This window comes from Dendrobates tinctorius, unplaced genomic scaffold (assembly GCF_039654945.1).
Source record: "Dendrobates tinctorius isolate UK_male_01 unplaced genomic scaffold, ASM3965494v1 ptg000078l, whole genome shotgun sequence".
NCBI lineage: Eukaryota > Metazoa > Chordata > Amphibia > Anura > Dendrobatidae > Dendrobates > Dendrobates tinctorius.
The window spans coordinates 7,615,991-7,637,323 of record NW_027361746.1 but is presented as its reverse complement, the minus strand read 5'-3'; the positions used below and the strand labels follow the sequence as shown (position 1 = coordinate 7,637,323).

Here is a 21,333-nt window from a genome sequence, read left to right as displayed (position 1 = left end):
ATGACAGGGTGTGGTTATTTTTGCCAGTCTTCCTCAAAAGTGTTTCTTATGCCAGAAATGCTATTCCAGTCCCCAAATGGAGTAATAGTTAAGGCAAGATGCACGAAGGCACACATCACTGATAATATATGATGATTTAAGAGTCGTGCAGTGGCGTGCATCTCTTAATGAATTCATTAAGTCTGGTGTATGGAATTTTAGGGTTAATGAATCAGGTCCAAAGCACCAGATCTGGTGCCCTTAAGACCAAATGTCAATTTGCGGTCATAGTTCTGTCACTGCATGGGCCATACAGAAGTCACCGATCTTCTTTTCAGAATAACCTGTAATAAATGTAATTTCTACAGATTTTAGCTATATATTACCTATATAAGTATAAGGGATATACTATTATTAAAAAAATTATGGCCAGATAACATTTTATACGGACACCATAATAAATCATTGTGATTAGAGTCATACAGTGACTGATAGTGATCCGTGTCTACAGCCCATAATTCTGATAAGAAGACATCTGCTGCAGTCACTGCAAAATGCAGTGAACTGTAAAATGATGAGAATTCTGGTCAAAATCATCTTTATAAGTTTCTTCAGCTTCAAAAAAAATCACAGACACAGACTTGTACTGGAATTTCTGGACAGTTGGCAACCTTGTCACGTTCGACGGACCAATGAAATGCAATGTACTGACTCAGAATGGTCTATGTCCTATATAAGCTCACTTAATATTTTTGTCAGGTTAAAATTATTTTCTAAAATATTTTTACTTATTTTTTTAAATTCATTTAGACAAAATGTAAGGACCTTGTGAACAGATGAAGGACAGAAAAAATACTCCGTCCAAAAAAAACAGATTTTGCTTGGAGGGAGTAACCCCAATGCTAACCAGTAGAGCACATGCTTGCCATTCTATATACCACCATATACACTGCTCAAAAAATAAAGGGAACACTAAAATACCACATCCTATATATCTCTGAATTAAATATTCCAGTTGCAAATTTTTATTTATTGCATAGTGGAATGTGTTCAGAACAATGAAACATAACAATTATCAAAATGAATATCCCATGGAGGTCTGGATTTGGAGTGATACTCAAAATCAAAGTGGAAAATCAAATTCCAACTTCAGTGGAAATGCCTCATGACAAGGAAAAGATGCTCAGTAGTGTGTGTGGCCTCCAAATGCCTGTATGACCTCCCTACAATGCACGCCTGGAAATGCTCCTGATGAGGCGGCGGATGGTCTCCTGAGAGATCTCCTCCCAGACCTGGACTAAAGCATCTGCCAACTCCTAGACGGTCTGTGGTGCAACGTGACGTTGGTGGATGGAGCGAGATATGATGTCCCAGATGTGCGCAATCGGATTCAGGTCTGGGGAACATGCGGGCCAGTCCATAGCGTCAATGCCTTCATCTTACACACTCCAGCCACATGAGGTCTGGCATTGTCCTGCATTAGGAGGAACCCAAGGCCAACCGCACCAGCATATGGTCTCACAAGGGGTCTGAGGATCTCATCTCGGTACCTAATGGCAGTCAGGCTACCTCTGGCGAGCACATGGAGGGCTGTGTGGCCCTCCAAAGAAATGCCACCCCACACCATTACTGACCCACTGCCAAACCAGTCATGGTGAAGGATGTTGCAGGCAGCAAATCGCTCTCCACAGCGTCTCCACACTCCGTCACGTCTGTCACATGTGCTCAGTGTGAACCTGCTTTCATCTGTGAAGAGCACAGAGGCCAGTGGCAAATTTGCCAATCCTCATGTTTTGTGGCAAATGCCAGGCGTCCTGCACGGTGTTGGGCTGTGAGCACAACCCCCACCTGTGGACGTCGGGCCCTCAGACCATCCTCATGGAGTCGGTTTCTAACCGTTTGTGCAGACACATGCAAATTTGTGGCCTGCTGGAGGTCATTTTACAGGGCTCTGGCAGTGCTCCTCCAGTTCCTCCTTGCACAAAGGCGGAGGTAGAGGTCCTGCTGCTGGTTTCTTGCCCTCCTACGGCCCCCTCCATGTCTCCTGGTGTACTGGTCTGTCTCCTGGTAGCACCTCCAGCCTCTGGACCCTATACTGACATACACAGTAAACCTTCTTGCCACAGCTCGCATTGATGTGCCATCCTGGATGAGCTGCACTACCTGAGCCATTTGTGTGGATTGTAGAGTCAGTCTTATGCTACCATGAGTGTGAAAGCACAACCAACATTCAAAAGTGACCAAAACATCAGCCAGAAAGCATTGGTACTGAGATGTGGCCTGTGGTCCCCACCTGCAGAACCACTCCTTTATTGAGGGTGTCTTGATAATTGCCAATAATTTCCATCTGTTGTCTATTCCATTTGCACAACAGCATGTGAAATTGATTGTCAATCAGTGTTGCTTCCTAAGTGGACAGTTTGATTTCACAGAAGTTTGATTTACTTGGCGTTATATTCTGTTGTTTAAGAGTTCCCTTTATTTTTTGAGCAGTGTATTTACCACCATAGTATTTTAAGGTTTTTTCTTTTACTTAAAAGGAATGTCTTTTCAAGGCCATCAATTTTTTTTCCTATTGATATACTGTAGATCTGGCGATCAACTGATTACTACGAGCCTAGCTTTAGAAGCCCATGTCGATCAGTTTTTGCCACTGGAGAAAGCTGCGGCCACCAACCTAGTTCCCTTCCAACAAGGCAGGGCAGCCATTCAACATGTACAACATGGTAGCACTCAGTCTGTTCTGGATCTTTGAGCAGGTCTTAAGCATGGACCTCTCCTCAGGGAATGTCTTCATGAAAAAAACCCTTTAATTTACTTCTGATGAAATTTTGGTTGTAAAAAATGACCTATTTGGCTACTTTACAGTCCTCACCGATAATCACACAGCCCTTCTCCACATCTCAATAGCAAATCTGATGTATCTTCAGCCTAAACCAATGAATGGCCATTTAGAACTCCAGAAAAGCTGTGTGACAACCCCTGAGATAGTGAAGGTTAGGGTCACATGAGCGATTAGTCAGGGGTTTAACTTTAGTAGGTGCAAGGGTTGCAATCGCACCCAGGCCTTGGAGCCTAGGGGCACCAAAAGGTCCCTTTGGCTCATATGAAAAAACTTGCAATAACTGGGGGCCCTAATGGATCATATGCATTGGGTCCCACAAGCTTAAAGTTATGGCATTGCGTATGTTCCCTCATCTGAGAGAATTGGGTCAACTATGCAAATCACTCTGATCAACATCTGATCAGAGTTTGACCAGAGTGTGATCATGGTGTGATCTGATTTTCTCAGATGAATAGAAGATAGGAGAAAAAAAAATCCATCTCCATCTCCACCTTCTCCATTGTGTCAGTCCCTGGACTATAATCAGATGTCATCCAACTGCACTCCAATGTTTACCCTGGACTCACTGACTTGAGTGTTATCCAAATAGGCTCTATCTAAAGAAAAAATTGGACATGTGCACGGCCCCATGGCATAACATTGGCATGCGACTGTAATTTCGGCCAAAGTGTGATCCGAAAAGACATTGGATCATACTCGGGCAGAAAATAAAGTTGTGCGCACAAGGCCCAACGCCGAGAAATGAGGCACATCGGATGTCAGCCTTTTTACCTATCCACAGACATCATTAAGAAACCATTTTGTGATTAGTCACTTCATATGGAAAAGGCCCTTTTAGTTTTTTTTTTGTAGGTGTTTCATAAGACATTCCCAATTAACTGCTGTAACTTTGTAACTTTCTGTTAATTAAGTCATTAAGAAGCGCAATAAACACCAAAAGAATTGTCACCATGTAGACAACCTGCAGCGATAAACCCTCAACAATTATTAAACAGTAATGCAATGATAATAAATCTGAAGCTCCTTGGATTCGGCTGATGCATGAAATGCAGTAATTAAAATGCTCCAACCGCTATTAATCTGTATTAGTGCAATTCACATTTGTGGCTTCCAACTATGACAAAGTACATATCATCGCTGTGTAAAAGTTTCTGCCCTGCAAGCATGTACATTTGGATGCTGTTGCTTGTTTGTACCGGTGTAGAAGAGCGGAAACGACATTTGCCGTATCAGTTTATAACGTTGTCATCGGAAATACGCTATACATAAAATACTGTATGCATACTCTAACAGTCCCTGCATGTGTTGTGGCCGCAAGACACGCAGCTGCGGCAACTCAAGCATATTTTTCGAGCGCGCCGAAGTCACTCGGTTAGTACCCAAGCATGTTCGGATAACACCGTACACACGGACTGTGCACAGGATAACTATAGCTAAGGTCTTGTTCAGACATCAGAGCGTCAGATCCAAATTGGCAATGCACGTCTATGAGTTCATGAAAAAAATCAGACCGCAATCTGAGGGTTGTCTGTTTTTCAAGGACTGGTAGATAGGTGAATGTAGAGAAAAAAACTGATGAACCTCCAACCAAAACTGGATGAAACTCTGAACAAAATCACTGTTGAAACTAGGAACGTTTCTCTGGTTTCATGGGCCCTAAGGATGCAGATAATACAAAAAAAAAAAAATCTGTGAGACAATGGCAATGCCAAATTAATTTATTTTTTTTTTTAACCGCTTAATTTTATTTGTAGGGCAGTGTATTATCACTTCAGCCAGGGGCAGGGCTTTATAGGAGTACAAAGATGGCCGGCAGGGGGACCTTCGTTAGGTCCTCAGATGCCATGACAGCTCACTGGCACTGTGCTATCATGCTCTGGGTGGCCTATGGTATGAGAGAGAGGGTATCCTTCGCTCAAACCACTTACATGACACCATCACTATTGATCGCAGTATCTAAGGGATTAAACTGATAAGATTAAAGGTAGGCCAAAACCAGCAAAGAGATCCTCCTGGTATGAATAGAGATCTATGATACTCTCAGAACCAACCATAGGATCGAAACACAAGGAGGGATGATCAAAGAAATTCAGAAAACATTATAAAAAAGGGGATCAAACCATATCCCCCATTGTCCCTTGGTTATGACTATGTACCTCATAAGAGATGGCAGCTCCACTGGTTGTTCCCCATAATCAGGCATTGCTCTTTTTTAATACATTGTATTATTAAAAGTTAAGTTTTCTATATATCCTTCCTACATACCTCTCCATGCAGATTTACACTATGAGATTTAAGGTACCTCCGATCCGATGGAGGCAGATACAGACGGCTGTGAGCTGTATAGGACTCTATACACCAATATGGGACTTGTGACATAAAGATGTAACGATGGCTGTCATGACTCACAGTGTTTCATCCTGATAAAATCTCACTGAAGAGGATTTCGATAACTTGGAGGGGTTGTCACCTTTTAGTTAATGTTTGTTATAAATAAAAAAAAGTCACTATTGCTTCTGGTGTCTTCCATTGACATCACGTCAACAGTGTGAGCAGGGCACTCCGCCTACACTGACAGAGCCGACGACTCACTCATGAGCTGCATCGGTATTGATGTGATGTCAGCGCCACAGCCAATACCAGACACCACGAGCGGCGGAGTAGATTCAATGGGAGACCTGGGGAAGGTGAGTAATGTGCGGTTTGGGTTTTTCTTTTATACACCAAACTGTAACCAGTGACAAACATTAACTGAAAGGAGATGACTTCTTGAACATTGAACAAGCCCTTATATTTTTTACACCTTGATAACCCAGCGCTGTGTTATTGGAGTCATTCTAATCTTTGCTAGATCTGTACACAACCATTAGGCCGGGGTCACATTTGCAACTGTAATGTGAGAAACTGGAGCGAGTCTCTTGACTCAATACCCGGCACGGCCGCTGGCACTCGGGACCGGAGCATTCAGCTGCATAGAAATACATGCAGTCACACACTCCGGTCCCAAGTTCCGGCGGCAGTGCCGGATATTGAGGCGAGAGTCTCGCATGAGTTTCTCGCATTGCAGTTGCAAGTATGACCCCGGCCTTAGGGAGACACTTGTGATATAGGTTGCTTTTGGTAGTAAGGGGTTGTGCTACAAATTTTGCATTGTGACTCGCAAGCTTTGAGTTCTGCCTCGGGTTCTAGCTCTCTCCAGTACAGTTCTGACTCTAGATTTGCTACTGCGCACATACACAAGCACATCACATAATCACCAGGTCAGAATATAGAGCGCCTATGTATATTATAGAGAAGAATTAGTATAAAGTACAGATTACTAAGCCACTACTGGAAAAAGGAAAACTAGCAGATCATTTCCAAAATGTACACAGAAAGATCAACTGGAGTAGTGATGAGTGAGCATGCTTGGATAAGGTGTTATCTGAGCATGCTCAGGTGCTAACCGAGTGTCTTCGGTGTGCTTGAATACTAAGTTTGAATCCCCGCGGCTGCATGTCTTGCGGCTATTCAACAGCTGCAACGCATTTGGTGATTTCCTGTTGGATGGGCAATCCCTGCATGTGTTGCGACTGTTGAACAGATATGCAGCCTTGGGGGCTCGAACATATTTTTGGAGCACACCGAAGACACTCGGTTAGCACCCGATAACTCAGATAACACCTTATCCCAGACATAGGCTTTAATCTTGATTTGTCAGTTGCTAAAACACATTTGCATTTGCAATGTCTTATTATTATGTTATTTTTTTAACCCATAACTTCCATCATGCATCCCATGGATTTACATAGGTCTGCCAGTAAACCTAAGACACAGTGCAGAAATGAAGGCAACCAAAACAAATTTCGCTCTGCCACATTTGAATTTTCATAGCAGAATAATGTGATTTACGATGTTTGCAGGATTCCTGACAAGTTCAGGACATAAAACACAGGCTTGTGGCAGTAAGGTAACGACTTTAAGAAGCGCCAGCATGCTTAAGCGTCCTTGAGGAGCTAAATGCAGCCATCTTTGATTTGTGATGTCATATATGTCAGCCGTTATTGCAGGAGAACCAGTAAAAAACGTGCCTCCGACTCCCTCACCTTGACCTCAGATACCAGCATCCGTCAAGGCAGTCGCTGGGCTAATCCCCTGCACGATGCTGAAGCTCACGACATCTTAAATTAAGAACGGCCTTTCAGATGCTGCAGATAATGTTACGTAATAGGTTAATTGCTTCGTTTGCGGTTTATTTTGCCTTTTTTGACATATGATTATATGAGAACACGTGACAATTGGTATCAGCCAAATAAGAAACATTTGATGTCGCCTATAAACACTAATGGAAAGTAAAAAAGCATATAATGTCAGTAAAGCCTAATTCTGCCACTAAGCAGCTACAGAGGATTAAGACACTGCAATCACAACCAAGCCCTGAGAATTCGGGGGCATATAGCCCACCTAGACACATTAGGAGGCAGAATAATGCCTTCCATCAGGCACACAGTAATGAGGTTATACATGTGTCGCTGATAGACAGCATTAGGAGGCACAAATAGGGATGACGACAGCTGTTTGATGACACAGCATACAATCTAAGCCGCAAAGTATGTCTAACGATGAGCGGTTAAAGGATCTGGGAATGTTTAGCCTGCAAAAGATGAAATAGCCTTATACAAATATCTAAAGAGATGTCACAGTGTAGAGGGATCATCCTTATTGTCATTTGCACATGGAAACACGAGAAGAAATGGGATGAAACTGAATGGGAGAAGATACAGAATAGATATTAGAAAAAAAAAATTGACAGCGAGGGTGATCAATGAGTGGAACAGGCTGCCACGAGAGGTGGTGAGTTCTCCTTCAATGGAAGTCTTCAAACAGAAGCTGGACAGACATCTGTCTGAGATGGTTTAGTGAGTCCTGCATTGAGCAGGGGGTTGGACACAATGACCCTGGAGGTCCCTTCCAACTCTAGGATTCTATATACTGCAAAGGTATAAGTCAAAGAGGACTTGTCACCAAATCAAAAGTGGACAGTTTTCGCTCTTATTCTATTTCTGCTGCTCCCCTTTAAAATCCATCATATGGCTCTAGAGATAGGGGGTCTTTTTATTTAGTGCAAATTTTATTTAGTGCAAATTTTTTAGTCTTTACTAAGTGGTTAACATAGCAATTATACAGAGCAGCCTAAAAACACGCCGGGGGTGTGAAGAAATACTGTTGGGCAGGGACATGTGATCAGCCGGCCGCAGGAGCAGCTGGAAGCCGGAACAAGATGCTGCGAGGGTGCACAGGGAAGGTAAGTAGGGGTTTGCTTGTTTTTTACAGCTGCTGTAAGCCGGCTGCTGTGGCTGTAACTGTGCGCACTATAAGAGAAATGAATATTCATTGTCAGTGCAGAGAATATTCATTTCTCTTTAGCAGCGGGCATAGTTACAGCCACAGCCGCCGGCTCCTGCTTCCATCACCCGCTGCGTCGCAGCTCCCCCTCATCCGCCGTCTTTTGGGACAATGACTCGTTTATAAGCCGAGGGAGAAACTTCAGTACAAAAAAAGTGCTGAAAAACTCGGCTTATACACGAGTATATGCGGTAATTGGGAAAAACATAGGCACAGGGGCGATCTTATTACAATGTACAAATATATGAATACACATGCAGTTGATCTATTCGCACCTAGGTCCACCACGCTGACAAGGGGCATTTTTGAAGATTTAATCATCATCACAAACAGCAATTTTTTACTTGGTCTCCATTGTACAACATTACAATTCAATGAACAAATTGAAGGTGGACCCGGATGCCTTTCTTGAAAAATGTTATATTACAGGATATGTGTACTAGATTCTGGAGATGAGAGGCTTTTCCAAGGATTTATTCTGATTGCCATATTTAGAGTTAGATTGTTACATAGATATATAGGTTGAAAAAAGACAGATATCACACACTTCCTTCTATCTGAGTGTCTGGATGCAGTGAATGATAGCAAATTAAAAAAGGAAAATTATTCCGTTGGGATTAAAAGCTCGTACTTAAAAAGTTATTGCTCAAAATAATAGTTTTTAAATATTTTCAAATACAAAGTAAACCTAATGATGGATAAAACTAGACAATTTCTAGTAAACAGAAATTGCTGGAGAAAAAAAGAAGCAAAAAATTGTTTGCTTTATATTTATAAAGTATATATGATGTGTGTACATGTATAGTGTGTATCTGTGTATATATGTGCTGCATATAGAGTTCGGTAATTGTAGTGTCACCATACTAGGGATCAGCAGTTTATGTCTAATGCCTGTGTTTTATATTCGGGCCTGTTCACACTGTCTTTACTGCGCCTGGTGGGTTCTGCCTGAATCCCCTATAGAGCCATAGATTGCAATCACAGGAATGGAGGTCAAATGAATTCCACGTGATTTTTTTTTTTCTGAACGTGTCCGTCTGTTCCAACAGCCACAGAAAAGTGGACACATTGATATGAAAAAACACAGACTCTTAGGCTGAGTGCAGACGGGGTTTTGAGCCCTGCGGATTTTTCCGTGCAGAATGGAAGAAAACCGCAGGTCAAATGACCTGCATTTTTCCTGCGGATTTCTTCCATTTTTCACGCGGTTTTCATGCGGTTTTTGTGCGGTTTTCCATTGCGGTCTTCCCCCTGCGGATTTGGTAACAGGGGAGATAGAAAACCGCACAAAAGAAGCAACATGCTGCGGATTTTGTACCGCAGGAAAACCGCGCGGAAAAATCCGCAGCGTCTGCACAGCGTTTTTTTTTTTTCATTCATTTTAAAGGTACTGTACATCACAATGCGGATATGCAACGTTTCTGCGCGGTAAAATCCGCTGCGGAAACGCTGCAAATCTGCATCGTGTGCACACAGCCTCAGGGTAGGTGCACATGATCAGTAATCGGTGCGGGTTGGACGCTGTGTACAAATGCAGCATCCAGATGTTACAGCATAGTGAATGGGATATCAAGGAATCCCATGTCACTATGCGTGCACAGACGCCCGTGGATCACTCGCAGAAACGAACATGAGACGCGTCTTGCCAGATCGCAACATGTCTATTTATCTTGTGGAGACGCAATAAATTTCACCTGTACAATGTATTGGACGCAGTGAATCTGCATGGTGCAGTGATAAAACGAGTCACCTGCGTTCAATAGCCGGCGGCGCTTTGGACATAGCGGACAAGTGCTACATCTAAAGTGCTGCCAATTCCTGAATGTGTGCACATACCCTAAGAAAATAAATCAGACGGTCAATTTCAGAAAAAAAAAAAAAATTAATTTGACCTCTGCTTGTATCAGTGCAGTCTGAGGCCCTGTCGGGGATTTACGAGAATTCTATTTTAGGGCAGAACACACTGCAGAAGCACAGTGTGAACAGGGCTTAATATCCTATTGTGTGGAATAGTGCAGTCAAATATACTATTCCGCACTGTCCCAGTGCAGCAGCCAGACACGGACAGCGGCCAGAAGACAGCGTTTTTTTTCCCTATTCAAATGAATGGGACACAAAAATGCAAGTGAAAAGGCTGCAAAAAAGTCTCTGCCAGTCTCATCACTGGGCTGCAGTGGTCTTGTGGCTCCGGGGGTCTCTGCCAGTCTCAGCACTGGGCTGCAGTGGTCTTGTGGCTCCGGGGGTCTCCGTCAGTCTCAGCACCGAGCTGCAGTGGTCTTGTTGCTCCGGGGGTCTCTGCCAGTCTCAGCACTGGGCTGCAGGGGTCTTGTGGCTCCGGGGGTCTCTGCCAGTCTCATCACTGGGATGCAGGGGTCTTGTGGCTCCGGGGGTCTCTGCTAGTCTCAGCACTGGGCTGCAGTGGTCTTGTGGCTCCGGGGGTCTCCGTCAGTCTCAGCACTGGGCTGCAGTGGTCTTGTGGCTCCGGGGGTCTCTGCCAGTCTCATCACTGGGCTGCAGTGGTCTTGTGGCTCCGGGGGTCTCTGCCAGTCTCAGCACTGGGCTGCAGTGGTCTTGTGGCTCCGGGGGTCTCTGCCAGTCTCATCACTGGGCTGCAGTGGTCTTGTGGCTCCGGGGGTCTCTGCCAGTCTCAGCACTGGGCTGCAGTGGTCTTGTGGCTCCGGGGGTCTCTGCCAGTCTCATCACTGGGCTGCAGTGGTCTTGTGGCTCCGGGGGTCTCTGCCAGTCTCAGCACTGGGCTGCAGTGGTCTTGTGGCTCCGGGGGTCTCTGCCAGTCTCAGCACTGGGCTGCAGTGGTCTTGTGGCTCCGGGGGTCTCTGCCAGTCTCATCACTGGGCTGCAGTGGTCTTGTGGCTCCGGGGGTCTCTGCCAGTCTCATCACTGGGCTGCAGTGGTCTTGTGGCTCCGGGGGTCTCTGCCAGTCTCATCACTGGGCTGCAGTGGTCTTGTGGCTCCGGGGGTCTCTGCCAGTCTTAGCTACAGCGCACTGGGCTGCATCTTATATTATAGCTGCAAAGTGAATAATAATAAGCATCAGGGACCCCGAACCATTGGCCACGGAGCCAGAGGGGATTTAGCAGAGTAGTTTGGGGGACATATAGGACTTTTGTTTTAATCACTTTTTATTCTGCTACTTGTGAGGTTGGATGTAGAAAAAGACGGCAATTCTGCTAATGTTTTCTACTATGTGACTGTCCAGTCCCCTTCACACGACCTGTCATGTTTTTCACAGATGCCTTGTGTCCCCTATTTGACCTACAGGGCTGCAATCATGTCTGGTCCGTGCTTTCCCAGCAGCACAGATGACAAGGGCCAATACAAGTCTATGGGTCCGTGTAAACATGCTGTCCATGAGCCGTACATGTTCTGTACGTGTGCCGTCCATGTTTAACATGGAAAGGATGTGAGAAGCTTTGTAATTTAATTTCCATTATCCATACTGGAAAAATATGGATGGCACACGGACGGCAAACTGATTGAAAACACTGGTGAAACCGATATCGGTGTAAGGCCGGAGTCACACTAGCGATTAAATCGGACAAATGCAATGCGATAAAAAATTGCATTGCATTCGTCCCTATGTTATTCTATGGTGATGCTCCCATCATCCGTTTTTTTATCGGATCCGTTCCTCGGACCGAGACAATCGCAGCATGCTGCGATTGTCACCGATTTTCGGATCGGATTCGGCAATGCAAGTCTATGGATGCGAGTAAAAATCGCATTGAAAACGCACCACACGTGTGAATTGCGATTAAATCGCAAGACTTCTCCAGGTCACAGGAAAGAGAATCAGGCATTGGCATTGGATGTCAATTTGATGCTTAGATGCGAATAAAATCGGTTCATCGCCGGAAAATCCGATGACAGACGGATCCCTGGACAAGAAATCTTTGTGCGACTTAGTATCGTTAAAATCGGACCGATATTTTAATCGTTGTGTGTGACTCCAGCCTAACACGTACATGTTTCTTATGGACATGTGAAGGGGCCCTAACAGTGTTGTTGGTGGAATATTTCAGGATTGAGGGCCCCACTTTGAATTTTTCCCAGGGCCCCAATTTGTCTAAAACCGACCCTGATGCTTGCGTAGCAACTCACTTGGGAAAACAGGTGATACACTAAAAACTGCAAATGACCGTTCCGGTTCCAGTACAGACTAGATATCCTTACTCCTCAGCCTCTAGTGGTGCCTGCAGGTACAGAGATAGCCCTAACCACAGACTAGGAGATGGAAACTCAGACCTAACTTCCAAAAAGGCTGTTGAGTTGCTATACGTTCCTCCTAAATAAAGGGAGGGCAGAGCAAAGTGTGAATTACCTCCAAGAGGGAAAGTTGTCAGAAACAAAGGAAAGATTCCAAAGTGAGTAGAGTAAAAACCATGAAGTACAAAATAAAGTATAAAGTAAGTACTGTTAGAAAATTTGTCACTTGCTTCCTAGTAAACAACAGAAGATAAGTGCAGAGTAAATTACAGAAGTTATAAAGAGAAAGGTTTTAGCTGGAATCTCCCTGACTGGCCTTAACAATAACAGAATGTCGGAACATTCATATAAAAACTATCACCAGCGGAGAACACAAGAAGGTGGGGGGAGGTAAATAGAAGCACCTGCAGTGTGATAGGACAGGCAAGATAGCAAATGGAAAACACCTGCTGTCCGAAAAGAATGGACAAAAGGTAATCAGCACCCGGAGAGCGACAGAAACTGCTGTAGCTCAGCGGACAGAGAGGCTGATAGAAGAACACAGGGCAGCTGAATTGAATCCCAAAGCATGACACTATGATATGTAGAATGGTTATATGGAAAAGGAGACATGATACAGATGTGACCTCCTGAATGGTTATTCGATACACATGCTGTGATACTCCAACAAAAAATAGAAAAATTGATTGAAAATTAGATCTACATCCAGGGCAAGAATTATGTGTTCTGGGTAAGGTAAACATCCCGGATACATAGATAAGATTAGCTGTAACTATAAAATAAATTCTATCTAGACAATTGGTTACTAAAACCTGGAAAAAAAATTAATCTGCCAACAATTTGAGCTTGGAAGAATGCCATTAATCATTTAATACTATTCCAGAAGCTTACCTATATTAAAAAGAGGGAAATTACCTATTTTCCACAAGCTTTGGGTCCCATGGATTAGCTGGGTGAGTGATTATTATTCACAGATACAAGTGGGCTTGACCTAGAAGATTGGGACAATCAGCTAAAGCTATGGAAGATAGGTAGAATAAGGACATCCGTGACATTCCAATAGCTTTACTTTTATTATGTTAATGTACTTTCAATAATAAACTAGATGTGTATTTCCTGAAGGAAGTACAGATAGTGCTTTGAAATGGTGCCCGGGCTGCCCCTTTAAGAGAGACTTGCCTGCTGCCCCTGCAAGACTTTCAACTCAGGATCCGTTTTAATTGTGGGTGCCTCTCAGGGCCCACTTTGGCCTCAGGGTCTAATTTGGTGGGTGGGGCCCCCCAGGATCCGATTTGGTGGCCTGGGCTCCTCAGGGCTTGAATTGGTGGCTGGGATCCCTCAGGGTCCGATCTTGTGGCTGGGGCTCCTCAGGGTCTGATTTTGTGGGTGTGGCCCCTCAGGGTCTGATTTTGTGGGTGTGGCCCCTCAGGGTCTGATTTTGTGGGTAGGGCCCCTCAGGGTCCGATTTTGTGGATGGGGCCCCTCAGGGTCCGATTTTGTGGCCGGGCCCCTCAGGGTCTGATTTTGTGGCCGGGGCCCCTCAAGGTACGATTTTGTGGGTGGGGCCCCTTAGGGTCCGATTTTGTGGGCAGAGCCCCTCTGGGTCCAATTTGGTGGGCGGGGCCACTCTGGGTCCGATTTGGTGGGCGGGGGCCCCTCTGGGTACGATTTGGTGGGCGGGGCCACTCTGGGTCCGATTTGGTGGGCGGGGCCCCTCTGGGTCCGATTTGGTGGGCGGGGCCCCTCAGGGTCAGATTTGGTGGGCGGGGCCACTCTGGGTCCGACTCCCATTTGGTGGGCGGGGCCACTCTGGGTCTGATTTGGAGGCCGGGGTGGCTCAGCCTCTGATTTGGAACCTGGGGTCACTCAGCTTTCGATTTGGCGCGCCGGCCCTTTAAGACTCATTTCGGTGCGCCGGCCCTTTAAGAATCACTTTGGGGCGTCGGCCCTTTAAGAGCCAGTTTGGCTCACTGGGCTTCTAAATCCACTTTGGCGCACATTCTCTCTCAGGGGCATGCGTCATGTGATGAAGCTAGATTTGCATTTGTGCTGTGGGTTTCGCTTTAAGAGCTGATATTATCTGCCAGAAACTCTGTCCTGGAGGGGTCATGTATAGTTCGTAGGCGTTGGCATAGTAACTGGGTGTGCCTGTGCATATCAATGAGCTTAACTGCCATTTGAATCACCTCAGGGCATGTTTTCTCTGTGGCAAAATTTTCCCATTGAAATGCATTGAGGAAAATGTTTTTTCAAACACAAACTGTGCAAAAACTACAAATCCGATCGACATGAAAATTACTTAGCACACCACTCGTGGATGCTGCTTCGAAACGACACCTCAACGGAGTCTGTGCATGTAGCGGTTCGGGCCGCATTAATTGCGGAAAATCAACTGAATAATAATAAGAAGAAGCAGAAGAAGAATAAGTTAGCAGCGTTCGGATTACAAGATAGTGCTTTCTTCAAAGCACTATAAAAAATAGAAAAATCATTCCTAGTATCCACAAAACTAAGGATGGAAGTTGTTGATATCAGATCGCCTTCTCTCTTAGAGATTATTTCTCTCCATTGCGATTTCCCTCTATCTCTCTTTTTTCGCTTTTAACCTCTCTCCCTACCACTCTTCTTCCCCAGATCACTTTAGTTTCATTAGTAGGTATAACTTGGTGAAGTTACGGTGCTAAACTTTACAGAAACTTAAGTTCCTTGTCAAAACTCATGGAAAACATGCACAGCCCATTTAGGTGATCAAATAGTCAATAGTTCATGTAAATGGTCAGATAATCAATATTAACCGCAACCTGCTACAGCTTAATTGGCTTAAAGTAGATGTCCTACAAGAAAATGCCTAAAGCCACTATTGAGTGAGGAAATAATTTCCATATTGATGGAATTTCTCCACAATTTTTACACATTTTAGAAATACACGATCCATAGAACAGATATTGCCTCTGAGAGAAAAGTAAAAAAATTGACAGATATCAATTCAGCCTTTCAATTTTGCCACCAAATTGGCAGAGGAACTGAGCTCCTGAATATGTACAATTATTAACTAAAATGTCCACCAGAAGTCCCAGGGGTGGGCACAGAGAGTAGAGGGGCCTCTGTTCTGGGATAGTGCACTCCAATTTCCGACACCATCTCATGTCTCTTTTAAAAATCCACTAATATTAAGTAGCACAGGCACTTACATGAGATTTCATAGATAGTAAGCTTGTGGGCCCCATTACCTTCTACCACCAATGGGTATGTCTGCTCCTCAGAGGTCGCCTTTAGACCTGGAGGAGCACAAGCTTGGGAGAGTGTCATAGAAGGAAATTATCCTATTACTCGCTGCTATATCTGAAGAACCATGAAGCACATGTTTATAACAGATAACACGACGCAATGGATGCCAATGGCACCCCGGGGACTTGATTAATTCTACTGTGAAATGTAAAGAATTTTGTCGGATTCTGTAATGTCGTCAGGCCCGGACTGGCCCTTCGGGAGAGCAGGAGAAACCTCCGGCAGGCCACAGTGAAGGATTGCTAATGAGTACTGCTAATACACTTGATTAAGAATTTGCAGAAAAAGGTCAAATCTAATCATTCAATAAACAAGCTCGCCAACTTATTATTGTTAGAAGCAAAAGTAGATTTGCTTACTAGGGTCACGTTATTTTAGCTGAAAAGTGGGCCCATGTTACTGGTGAGCCTTTGCCAATCCAGTCCAACACTGAATAACCTTCATTGTTTTAGTGAGTAATAAGAGATCAGTATGTAGCTCTAATGTTCCAGTGGAAATGATGGAAATTTGTGATGATGAGGCATCTGACGTACATGCGATGGAACCAAAATAATTTCACAATAAATCCTCATGCACCGCTTATTTTTTTAGCATCCTGTAAATATGTTTCTTAGTTAGGATATCTCGTTGTTTTTTACCAGACCCCAAAGCAAGTGATCCTGGCATCTGTTTTCGTGCAGAGATGAGACATTGTATTTTTAGTGCAGACAGTGACATAAATATTTACATCATTGTTGATTGTTAATGCACATGGAAACGTTTTGCTTACTTTATGAATGAAATGTATGGGGCACGGTTATACATATCTGCATAACAAATAAAGAATACTTTTAGAAAAAAGCATGTAGCCGTCATACCGAGTGCCAATGTCATGTCATTTATGCATCAGTCTTTGATGCTCTTTACTTAAAAAAGAAAAGTAGACAGTTCTATATCTAGTTCCAATTATACAAGTCTGTTATGAATGAGTCACCGTAGGAGGCAAAAACAGAAATACTAGCACAGTCCAGAAAACCAGAGAAGTTGACAGCTATCGGATTGCAGATCCCTGAACCTATCAACAACAACTAGCAGTAGCCGTGGGGGGTTCCTACGGTGCCCTAGACCCCTCGATCACAGCCGGAGAACTAAATAGCCTAAAGACAGAAAGGGAAATCTAAACTGCCCCAGAGCAGACCCCAAAGCAATAGGCAGCCCCCAACATATAATGACGGTGAAGCAAGATGAAAAAACACTCAGATAGAAAGATAGGCTGAGCAAATGATGGGGCCCAAGCTAACTAAATAGGACAGGATAGAAAAGCTGCTGTCTGCAATTCGCCAAAACCCTATCAAAACAAGAGCCAACAGACTGATAGGGAAAAAAGCCCTGAAGACGCTAGGCTTCAAAAAGACTATATCAGTACTCAGGTATTTTCTGAAGACAGAGCAAAAAGGAATTCATCTCACCCCAGCAGGGAATGGCAGAAATCCAGAAAAACAAGGCAAAACAAAACCAAAACACTAATGCAAAAAGCAGAGCAGAAAACTTAGCTTTTGAGGAGCAGGAATCAGACTGGTCTCCTAGAATCCCTCTGAGAAATCACCAGCAAGGCAGAAGGGCATCAGCTGCCTTATATCCAGTCAGCAATTCCAGTCACCCAGTCATCATCATCCTGCTCAGGTGCTTGGTAATCAACCTCACTACCTTCCTTCACCAGAAGAGGGAGTTCATCAGACCTCAATGGTGAAGGGGAAAATGAACTCACAACACAAGTCTACATCTCCCAAACCAAACGGACAGTCTTCACCAGAATTCTGGTGAATTTTACCACGTGGCAGCAGCAGTGCAACCTTTTAAAACAGGGCTTACCACGCTGTCCCCTACGTGAGCATTACCATATTTTTTACTACTCTACTAGGGTTACCCTATTTTTTGCGTTCTTTCCCTCCACAGCTTTGATCCCAAAAGGACACTCTGGGCAAAGGTTGGGCGCTTTAGGCAATAGATATGTTCTGAGCATACTTTACATCAGCAGTATTTATATATAATAAGTATACACTATATAGAATTATCAGTATAGATAGGACTTGGATTCAGGTCATTTATTGTAAGACGTAACATAAGCATACACTATGACACTTATGGTAGTAGGCCCAGAGAAGCAACATTGCAGATCATTCTCACATGCCCAGCTTTATAATAGTTTATTTCTACAAGGTGTATCACATTAAAGATGCAGGAGCAAAAAAATCAATGATATCGATTATTATTAATGAAGCTAACTCTGGAGCGAAGATGCTCAAATACTTCTACATAATATACCATGTCAGTAGTAAACTAAATGAGTTATTTATTATTTTTTGTATCAGGTAGAAAATTTCTCAGACGGCACTACTGACAGAGTATGGCAGAAGGCATCTTTTCATATCATTTCCATTCCGCATCGTCTGTGCTTTATGATTAAGCAGGTATAAAAACAGAAATAACATTACTGAAGTGACACTTCTATCTGCTGCATCTCTTAGACCCAACTAAGAGACTTAGCAGACGGGAGTCCGTCACATTACATAACTTATTCCATTGGGAGGTCAGTTTCCAAGGCATTCGTACTGTATATGGCCAGATGGGAGTCTTTCTTGGGTAAGGAATTGTCGCCTCAGACCTGGTATCATACACCAGTTTTATTGCATAAACTCAATCCGCAGCTATCAGATATGCGTTGGCGATTTAGATCCTCTCAGGGTGATTTATCGCACATTTTTTGGTCTTGTTCCAGTCTGACGGGGTTTTGGAATTCAGTTAAAAATATGATCCAATAGGTATTGTATACTGAAATTCCATTAGACCCCTTGATATACATTTAAATATTACTCCTAGGGGGATGGGGAAGAACTCAGCTAAGCTGTTATTACACCTACTAACCGCGGACAGGTGTCTTATTGCTTACTGGAAATGCACTGCTCCCCCTTCTTATCAGGACTCACTTCAAAGAGTATCTGACGTCTGAAGAATGGGATATATGACAGGCTCACTAAATGCTAGAACAGAACTTTTTGAGGCTATATGGGCTCCTTGGGATTACTTTTGGGCTCAATCTAAAAGTTAATTTACTCTTATCACTCATTAGTCTTCTATCAGATGTCCCATTGTGTTTCTTTCCTATGTCTCTAGTCTGTATTTGTCTTCGGTCTGTATGTTGTGGCAATAGTCTTCTAATTATTAGACCTTATGGGTTGCTTTTACTTAGTGTAATGTAAATTGGACCTTTCAAGAATACATTGGTTGAGTATGTTGCTATGTTCACTTACTTAAAAAAAAGTGATAAATGGAGGGACTTGTGTTGTGAATTCTCTCTCTGGCTTCTCTCTGGTGATTACTGAAGGTAGTGGAGCTGGTCAGATTGACAGAGGGGCTGCGAGTTCTCTTTCTGGGCTCCCTCTGGTGGTTGCTGGAGGTAGTGGAGGTGATCTGATTGACAGAGGCTTGCCACCTGATGATGAGGAAGACAATTGGAGATCTGGGGTTTCTGATTGGGATTTAAGACAGCTGACTCCCTCTATCCCTGCTGGTGATTTTCTTCCTGTGCCTTCTTTCTGAGGTCTGATGTCTCCTGCTCTTTCCCTGCATGTTCAGCTAAGTGGTTAATTTGCTATTCTGTTTGCATTTGATCTGGTTTTGTTTATCTCTGCTTGGTGCGGGTCAGCCAGCTCCGGCTGGGGCTGTGCTGAATCACCGTCAATATGTTACTGCATGTGCCAGTTTGCTTTGTCCCCTGTTATATTGGTCTCTTTTTGCTTTGCTTTCAGAATATACCAGAGTGCTGATATAGTGGGGGCGAAGTCATGCGACTTCAGTGTTTTTTGTACATCAGACGTGTTGGACTTTTTGCAGGGTTTTTTGCGTTATTGCAGACAGTGTCTTTCCTTTCCTGTCCTATCTAGTCAGTGTGGGCCCCATCGTTTGCTCAGTCCATTTTTCTGCCTGCGTTTGTGTTTTCATCTTGTCTCACCGACAATATATGTTTGGGGCTATCTATTCCTTTGGGGTCTGCTCCAGGGCAGTTTACATTTCCCCTTTCTTGCTTTAGGCTTAGTTAGCTCTCCAGCTGTGCCGAGACGTCTAGGATCATCGTAGGCACGCTCCACTGCTACTGCTAGTTGTGTGGACAGGATCAGGGGTCTGTATCCGCTTAGTTACCAACCTCTCTGGTTTTCTGTGGCTTAGCTTGGGCCTGCTATCCTCCTCGGTGCCCATTCATAACAGACTTTTATGTATAAGGTCAAACATTTTATAACATTGTAAAGAAGTAATTTGTCATACCATTCATATGTTTTTTTGTAAGATTACTTTCTGTTAATTAATTATCTTTAAAATCTTTTCAATAAAAATTATAGCTGAAAAAAAATCAAAAACATAACTTATGTTATCAGTGATTTTGCATCATATGATCCACATAAGACACCAGTTTCCAAGTTTGCAACATTAATCTACGAGAAAAAAAAAAAACACGCTTATAAAAGTATAACCGTAAACTATTTGCCAGGTGTAAGACTAAAGCCGCCTATTTATAATGCGATTTATTTTTCCCGTAAGTAAAATGATTGATATATATAATAATCCAGTCATATACAGTCAATATTTAAATTAGTTTATGATACTAAACTATAGAGCGGATGTAATAGCCAGAGCAGAGATCAGTGTGGGCTCCAGCACCATGGAGAGCACCAACAGAGCAGAGACCAGTGTGGGCTCCAGCACCATGGACAGCGCCAGTGATGAGCATCACCCTTGCCAGGGTCCTGGATTGTAATAGGAGGACTGCTGACACTTAGAGACTCCTATAGCTTCAATGTCCAAAGTTTTCCACATATCTAATCAATCTATTTATCGGAAATGCATTCAACAAAATATGGTGCAGGAAATACTATGAGTAATCAATCATTGAATGTCAGTTATTATAGTTTAATAACAGCAGATGAGAAGGGCAAACAACCCAGCTATGCCAGTGTGGACTTTATTTCCAGGTGCCCTCTTATCACACCTTCCCATGGTCATACATATGTATGTCACTGCCTTGTTACAACCAGCATGGACTGGTTTCAAGGTCATTGTTACATGCAGTCTATAAATCACTCTCGGCAGATACAGGCTCTTCCTAAAAGTGAGAAGACATGATGTGCGTACGTTGTATGAGCACAGCACCCCACGCATTCTAATGGGGAGAACGCTGATGCTGAACATTCTAATTAACGCAATGTCCACACCTCTTAATGTAATGAGAATAATTCTGTACAGTATGTTCAATAGTAAGCTAATATTGCTTATATTTACCCCTTAAAGACCAGAGGTATTTCAATTTTTCTGTTTTTGTTATTTCCTCCCACTTCTTCCCAGAGCCATAACTTAATTTTTGCTGAACGAGTTGTACTTTTGAAAGACATCATTGGTTTTAACACATAGTCTACTGGAAAACGGGAAAAAAATTACAAGTGAGGAGAAATAGCAAAAAAAAGGCAATTCCAGTTTTTTTTTTACCATGTTCACTAAAAGCTAAAACTGACCTGCCATTATGATTCTCCGGGTCATTACAAGTTCATAGACACCAAACATGTCTAGGTTCTTTTTTATTT

At 43.5% G+C, this 21,333-nt stretch overlaps 1 protein-coding gene across 2 annotated transcripts in view; it reads right to left on the bottom strand.

Annotated features, from left to right (window-relative positions):
- Positions 1–21,333, bottom strand: part of HCN1 (hyperpolarization activated cyclic nucleotide gated potassium channel 1) — a 620,282-nt gene that overhangs the window by 541,497 nt on the left and 57,452 nt on the right. Inside the window, exon 1 of one of the 2 annotated variants that reach the window (XM_073583407.1) lies at positions 6,910–7,207. The exons of the other annotated variant lie outside the window; for it this stretch is intronic. The gene's annotated coding sequence lies outside the window, so the exon portion shown is untranslated. Of the gene's footprint in view, positions 1–6,909; positions 7,208–21,333 lie in introns of those variants that run through there. 2 annotated transcript variants of the gene reach the window in all.